We start from the raw sequence: 7416 nt of genomic DNA, 5'->3' as shown, positions 1-7416 counted from the left end.
ATTTGGTGTTAATTAGAGGTTTCTAGGGAAGATTGGAGATTTGGATTAAAGAATAATGATTTGAGCTAAAGAGAGAAAGCTGGAAGGTCCCAAAATAGACAAAAGCACCAAAAAAGTCAATTTCGCAACAGGAGTATCTCGCTCAAGCGAGAATGCGTCAGACAGATTGGGCCTTTTTATGTTTTATCACTTAGCCCATTAGCGCGACACAGGAAGCAACCTAACCCTAGAAAATTAGGTTAAATGTGGGGCTAGAGGCTTAACCCTAGTGTGCCAGATTGAGAGGAAAACACCATAGAGTGAATTGTAACACAATTGGGAGAATGGAAGGTACTAGAAGTATGTGTGGCTAATTCTACCCTTTAGGATTAGGAGTAATATGCTCGAACTCTTATGTATTGAGGTGATATCTTATATTAAAATATTCAGTTCTTGATTGACTATTGGTATTGTTGTTTTACTTCTAAATTTCCATGACAAATTGAGAATCTTAAATCTGACCGAGAGGTATTTTTAAGGTTCAGACCTAAACAATAATACCCAAAATATTTTAGTGCTAATGATAGACTTGAAATGTTAATTTCCATAAACGTCTGATGTGATTCTAGGTTGTTTTTATAAGTATGCGAGAGATCGATATTTAGGAAACATTCTTAAGGATTTTATATGCGAGAGATCGATATAAATGAATTTTCTACGAGTATAAATTTCAATCAAAGAACTTAATATTGACATGCTAATCAAAATACATGAGAGTGAGAGAGATAAAACTCAATCCCTATTTTTCCAATTGAAGCAATTACTCTTTGATTTGCTTTCTTGTTAATTCTTGCCATTATAACAATTCTCAACCAAATTTTATTATTTTGTCTTTATATTTAGCGAATATGGTACTTGAATAGTCAATTGTTGCTTGTGGGATCGATATCCGTCCTTAGGGACAATTATTACTTCTGACAATGCGGTGCACTTGCCGTAGAGAGTCATCATGAACTTATCTATATCGACTGATATTACCATTGGGTGTCTTGCCGATGACACCCTTGAAACCATCATCGGTAAAGGTGATGGGTGGCATTCTCGATCGGAACGACACCGCATTCACCTGGTGCACGGCTTGTAGGTGTTTCTTTCAGGCACTATTGGAGCCTCCACCGCCAGCGAATCCTCCAGCGATGGTGTTGATGACTTCCTTCCGGTCTCTTCTTTCGTTTTCCCCAGGGGGGTCGTCCCTACATGGGCGGTAGTCGTTTATGGCCCTCTGAGGGGAGTAATTTCTCCGCTTCGTGGGCTTGTCCCGCATGAGGGACCGTCTTGAGCCTCATGCACCTTGGACGAAATAATGCAGATGTCCAACCTGGATAAGCTCTTTAATCTTATCCTTGAGGGCTTGACATTCCTCATTGGAATGCCCACTGTTTTGGTGGTACCAACACTGTTTCCTTTGGTCGGCATTTTCGGGGCTTGATGCCTTCCTAGGCAGAGGGATCAGCTCAGCGCTGAGAGCCTCGTCCAGGATCCTTCCCCTCTCAGTTGTTAGCAGGGTATACCTTGAGAACCAGCTGCCCCGGTTGTCCCTTCTCCTATCTCCTCGGTTGGTCGATCGGCCCAGACGCTCATTCTCATCCTTGCGAAACTCCCTTAATTCCTCTAATTGCATGTACTTGGCAGCCCTCTTTCTAAGCTCATCCAAGCTTCTGGCCGGCTGCATGCAGAGGCTGTCGACAAACGGTTATGGAGGTAGGGTTGTCAACATTTGGTGCATGGCTACATCCGGGTTGATGTTTTGAATCCTCATCGCCACCTTGCTGAACTTGTCAACAAAGGTTCTCAAAGCACCCCTTCTCTTGGCGGATACCAACCAAGGCAATGGAGGTCAGATGGTGCAGGTGGCTTGTGGCGAACTGCGTCTCAAACTTAGACATCAGCGTCGCGAAGCTATCGATGAAAAAGGGAGGGAGCTTCGTGAATAAGCTAAGAGCTCCTCCCTTTAGGGATGTGGGGAACACTCGGCACATGACCGCATTGCCAGCAATATACAAGCTCATGTGCGTGGTGTACGCATCAATGTGCTCATCCGGGTCGGTCGTGTTGTCGTAGCGGTCCCTGTTGAAGCCCTTCCACTTATCTTGCAGTGGAACCCCGATGATGGAATCGGTGAACGGGTGTTGGCGCACAGAATCCATTGTGTCGGTCGTGCAGATTGACTTGTTGGGACAGGACTCGTCATCCATCTCCTGAGTGGGGGCCCTATCCTTAGTCTCCTCAACTGCCTTTGGGTTGGGAGGGGAGGTGAGCGACTTACCGACAAGATTGATCGGCACGATGGATGGTCCTCCCTCGACCAACTTCTTCTTCATGTCTCTGTTCTCCTTGCGAAGAGCTTCAATTTCTTGTTTGTTCTTCCTACTCACCTCTTCGTTCCTCCTTCTCAGCTCAGCCATTTCTCTTTGTAGAGATAACAGCAACGCGGTCTGGTCAGCTTCAGATATCCTCTCGCTTGTCGTGCTTCGGGTTGATACCATCTACTAGCGTTCGAAACTCGATGTTCCTTGGTCCCACAGTGGGCGCCAATTGTTCTCGTGTAAGGGTTGGGGCCTAGAGAACTATTGAGAGGATTTTTCTTCTTCCTCGATCGTATTGCTCTCCAACCTCCTTTACTCGTTACTCACCTTTCTTTCGTAACCTCGGTCCTCGTTCTTCTTGTAAACACTTAATGGGGGAGTACCTATAGAAGGCACTCTGACGCTCAAGTTAGCAAAAGGGTTTGACACTCGGTTGTCAGAGTACTGTAGATAATAACGTACCTGTTTCTTGGAATTTGCGCTATTTATATTACCTGTGGTGGGCTTTCCTTATTGGACCAGGTTAAGGAGTTGGACCATGTTTAGGGTTGAATTACCTAACTTCTAATCACGGATTAACTTTGCTGACCTTAATCGAGTGTAATTGAATTTGAGCTTACATTCGACCGACAAGAAGTTGGGGTCCAAGACGTTATATCGGTTCGTGCGGCCCTCACGGGTACATAAACTATTACCAATATTAGCATAGAAATTGAGTTTACAATATAGGTATCAATTATTTTGCAACGATATGTATTAATTATCTATACTAATAAAGATGTTTGTCAGTGTTTCATAGCATTAATGTTATACTAATACTTTAATCTTTTATCAGACCAAACACTTTTTCTTTTAATTTCCAATTAAATAATTTAGAATAAAATATTTATATTTTGGATTAACTCTCTTTATATTGATGAGAGAAAAGAAAGAAATTAACCGTTAGATTAATGCAAGGTGGTGTAAGTGGTACTGGTGGGAAGAGTGTTGAAGATGGTTGCTGCCCCTTCAATATTGTGTTTGATGAAGACTTCTATGTACATTTCATTTGTATTTTGCTTTGCTTTAAGTATGTCTTAGGTCGTGCTTAGAGGTTGTCTAAGAGTGGGCTTTTTGCTTAGTAACTCACCTCATAACCACTGGCCATGTGATAAGAACAAGCATAAGTTTTCTTAAACTGTTTTTCACATATTTTAAAAAAAACACGTTTACTGCATAAAAATAAATCTGTTCTTTTCTAAATAAACAGATTCATTTTTTAAACTGATGCCTTGGCTAAGTCTTGTGGAAATTAGATTTTGTGCATCAGGTATTTTGACTAAGTCTTCTTCTTTTCAAAACGACTGAGTTTTAAATAGTTAAACTTTCTCTGCTTTCGTTTTGAAAAATAAATCTGTTCATCCGTAAATGAATAGATTCTTTTTGTCTCTGGTGCCATGTCAAGCTTAAACGTTTTCAGTTTTATCTCAGCACCAGAATGGTTGACTAAGTCTCCTCACTTAACAAATTCTCTAACTGCTTTTGAAAATAAATCTGTTCATTTTATTTTCAATTTGTTCATTTTATAACAGCTTTAACTGTTTTTCAAAATTCTGTTATAAGTTGGTTTTCTATAAAATGAAAACTTGTTTCTGAGTTTAAAGATCGTTCATACATTTGCAAAAACAAGTTTTACAGCAGAGAATCAAAAGTTTACAAAGGATTAGCATTTGTTCTTCAAAGATTTCGAAAATCACAAAGTGTTTGTTCTTGGTTTGGTTCCAAAAGCTTGGTGTGAGGTGCTGCTACTGTTCTAGCAATCTTGCTTACTGGTTTAAGGCAGATCTTTGTATCCTCAATCAGGTGTAGTCGTTTCACTTCTCATTGCTTGTAATAGTTTGGTTGAACACTCTTCTTGATAGGTTTTCTTGGAGAGTGTGTGTGTGTGAACTGAAATAGGTTTTTTCAGCAAGAGTACCTAAGTTCTTGTAGGTTTCAAGAACAGTGGGAATTGTACTTGGTTGTACTGTGTTTTAGTGATTTCCACCTGGTTTTGGTGAAAACTGGATGTAGCTCAGTTGAGTGAACCAGTATAACTGCTTGTGTTCATTCTCTCTCACTCCCTCAATTTCATTTCTGCATAATTGATAAAACAGCAAAGAAATAAATATGTTCAAGTGAAAATAAATTTGTTCTTTCTGGGCTCAGTTCATACTGTTCTTAACTTCTGAAAAGTTGTTTGATTCTGATAAGAACATATAAAATTTGTTAAAAGTCACTGCAACAGATTGACTGTGATAGGTTGCTCAAGAAATTGTCAAAGATATTAATTGAACCTTAAACAATTGCTTAAAATTGAAGCTTGTTGTTCTGTGATTCATTGTTCTTAATTTCTGGAAAATTGTTTGATATCAAGAAGAACACTCATAGTTTGTTAAAGGCCACTGGAACAGGTTGATTGTAAAGGTTATTCAATTAATTGGCATGCTATCAATTGAACCTTAATCACTTGCTTGAAACTAAAGTTTGTTGTTTTGGTGTTTCACTGGTTTTTGTTTTAGTATCAGTGTGTGCATCTGGAAAGTCTATCAGCATAATCTTGTGATTAACCTTGCTGTATAAACGCTTTTCAAACAAAAACAGTGCTGAAATAAATTTGTTCATTTTCACATAAATCGATTTATTTTCTGTAAACTGTGTTAAACACTGTTTCTGCAAGAAAGTTTTAAGAGGTCAATTCACCCCCCTCTTGAACTTTGGCACTATTAAACCCAACAAAGAGAGTACATGGAAAATCTTAAAACGTTTGTGTTATTATAGCTCCAGACTCGTAACAAAGCCAAAACTTTCATCAAGATTCTTCAAAGACATGATCCAAGGGAAGGACCATTGTCACGAAATGTCTTGTATCCTTTACTATGAACACAGTGTTACATATTTTATTTTAGATAATAATTTCCTTTGAGTATTTTTTAGAAGTGAAATTCTAACTCAATCTTATAAAATCAGCTTGTAATATTATCAATTGACTTTATGTTTAGTCGATGTATGATCTTCAACACACCTCCTCATATCGATACCAATCAATTCGTACGGGACACTATATATTTATAGATGATCTAATAGCGACCTGATAATGGGTGACATGATAAGTCCAATAAACTCTCACCAATATAGACTCTAATATCATCTTAAGAAGTGAACTTTAAACTTAACTTAATCATACAAAACTGATTTATAAAATGAAATTTACATTCACTTATCCCTAATCGATTTTGAATTTTGTAAATTCACTGTTGGAATATGAGCTAACTACATTAGAAGTTTTACGTTAGATATATATGCACGCAACACAAAAAAGTGTGATGGTGTTTTTGAAATAAGATAAGAAGTCTTACGATCCAATGTAAAACTCAATATTCATTTCGGATGATGTAAATGTCTGAAGTGTAAATAATATAGAAATGTTCTCCCTACCAATTGGTAACTATTCTACTTTTCTTTGATGGAAAAAACGCACGCGAAAGCAACACACATAATCACGAATCAACTGCAAAAGAATAAACGATACAAGATTTAACGTGGTTCGATCGCCAACTACAACCTACATCCACACGGGCAACTATTAGGTTTTCATTCTATCCTGTTGCACACCAATTACAAGTACAGTGATCTCTTTAAATAGATATTATAAAAGGGACACAATGATTAAGCTCACCCACTAAACATGGTGCCTAGTCAGCCCAACCCAATTGGTTTTGGCTTAATACCCAACAATCTCCCACTTGAAGCCATGGAACAATGTTCACCTACGCTTCAACTGTGTACATGGTGTCTCTTCAGCCTAACCCAATTGGTCTTGACTTCATACCCAACAATCTCCCACTTGAAGTCACGGAACAATGTTCACCTGCGCTTCAAGTGTGTACATGTACTTCTGTAATCTGTCGACGGAACTCAATGTTCCACCTCTAGTTGCCACCAGCCTTCTAAATCATTTTGAAGACTTCGTTAAAACTCCCCTGAGTTTCAACACGTCAGTCACTGACCCGTTCTTTGTTCCTACCAGCTCCCACTTACAGGAACTGCCGGATCCTGGAACAACCTGAGAACAAACACTCTCCATATTCAACAAGAAATTTTCGTGAGAAGTTTCAACAGCTGGAATACTGGTTCTTCTAACCCACTGTCATCTAGGAACCTTAGTTGAAGCACAACCCGTGCTCCCACTGCCATAAGTACCTCTGACTGGTCTACGTGAACCTTTCCTTGCTCGTTTATCCTGAATCTGACCTGTGGCTCTGGGTTTCTCTCTTGTAAAGACAACCCTCTTCTGCCCACGAGATTTTGTGAACCGGACTTTGTTTATCTTCTGAATTGGGATGGTCACTCCCTCAGACGGTAATCCGACCATATATAACAAACCTCTCTTTCTTCCGCAGGCTGTGACAAGATTTCCCTTGACGACCTTCCACTGTTGATTTTCGAACTTCACTTCATGTCCCTGTTTGTCCAACTACCTAACAGAAATCACACTTTTCGTTAAGCTTGGAACAACTCTGACATCCTTCAAAGTCCAGAAACCAGTTGGTGTCTTCAACACTATGTCACCCATGCCCGTAACCTTAAGAGTTTTATTGTCCGCTAGTCTTACCTTTCCAAAGTCCCCAATAACTAGATTCTGCAATGTTTCACTATTGTGGGTAGCATGAAATGAAGCACCAGAATCCATGACCCAGGAATCCACACTGCTATCCGCGTAACAAACTAAGAGGTCTTTCTCCATGGAATCTTCTGCAATGCTGACTTGTTTATCATTTGGGCATTGATTCCTGAAATGCCCCACCTCCTTGCAGTTCCAACATGTTACACTTGAGCAATTCCGAGTCTTTGACTGACTCCTTCCTTTGTTCTTGCTCCCACTATCTCTGATATTTTTCTTACCTCTGATGATATATAGCGATTCACTAGATAATTCCCCAGAACTCCTTCTTCGGACGTCCTCGCCAAGAATGAGATCACGAATCTTCTCAAAAGTGAATCCATCAGATCCTGTTGAACTAGTAATTGCTATAACCGTTCCGGACCAACT

The sequence above is a fragment of the Phaseolus vulgaris genome, chromosome 11, assembly GCF_000499845.2.
Source record: "Phaseolus vulgaris cultivar G19833 chromosome 11, P. vulgaris v2.0, whole genome shotgun sequence".
Classification (NCBI taxonomy): domain Eukaryota; kingdom Viridiplantae; phylum Streptophyta; class Magnoliopsida; order Fabales; family Fabaceae; genus Phaseolus; species Phaseolus vulgaris.
The sequence above is the reverse complement of the archived record's forward strand: the minus strand, read 5'-3'. Positions refer to the sequence as shown.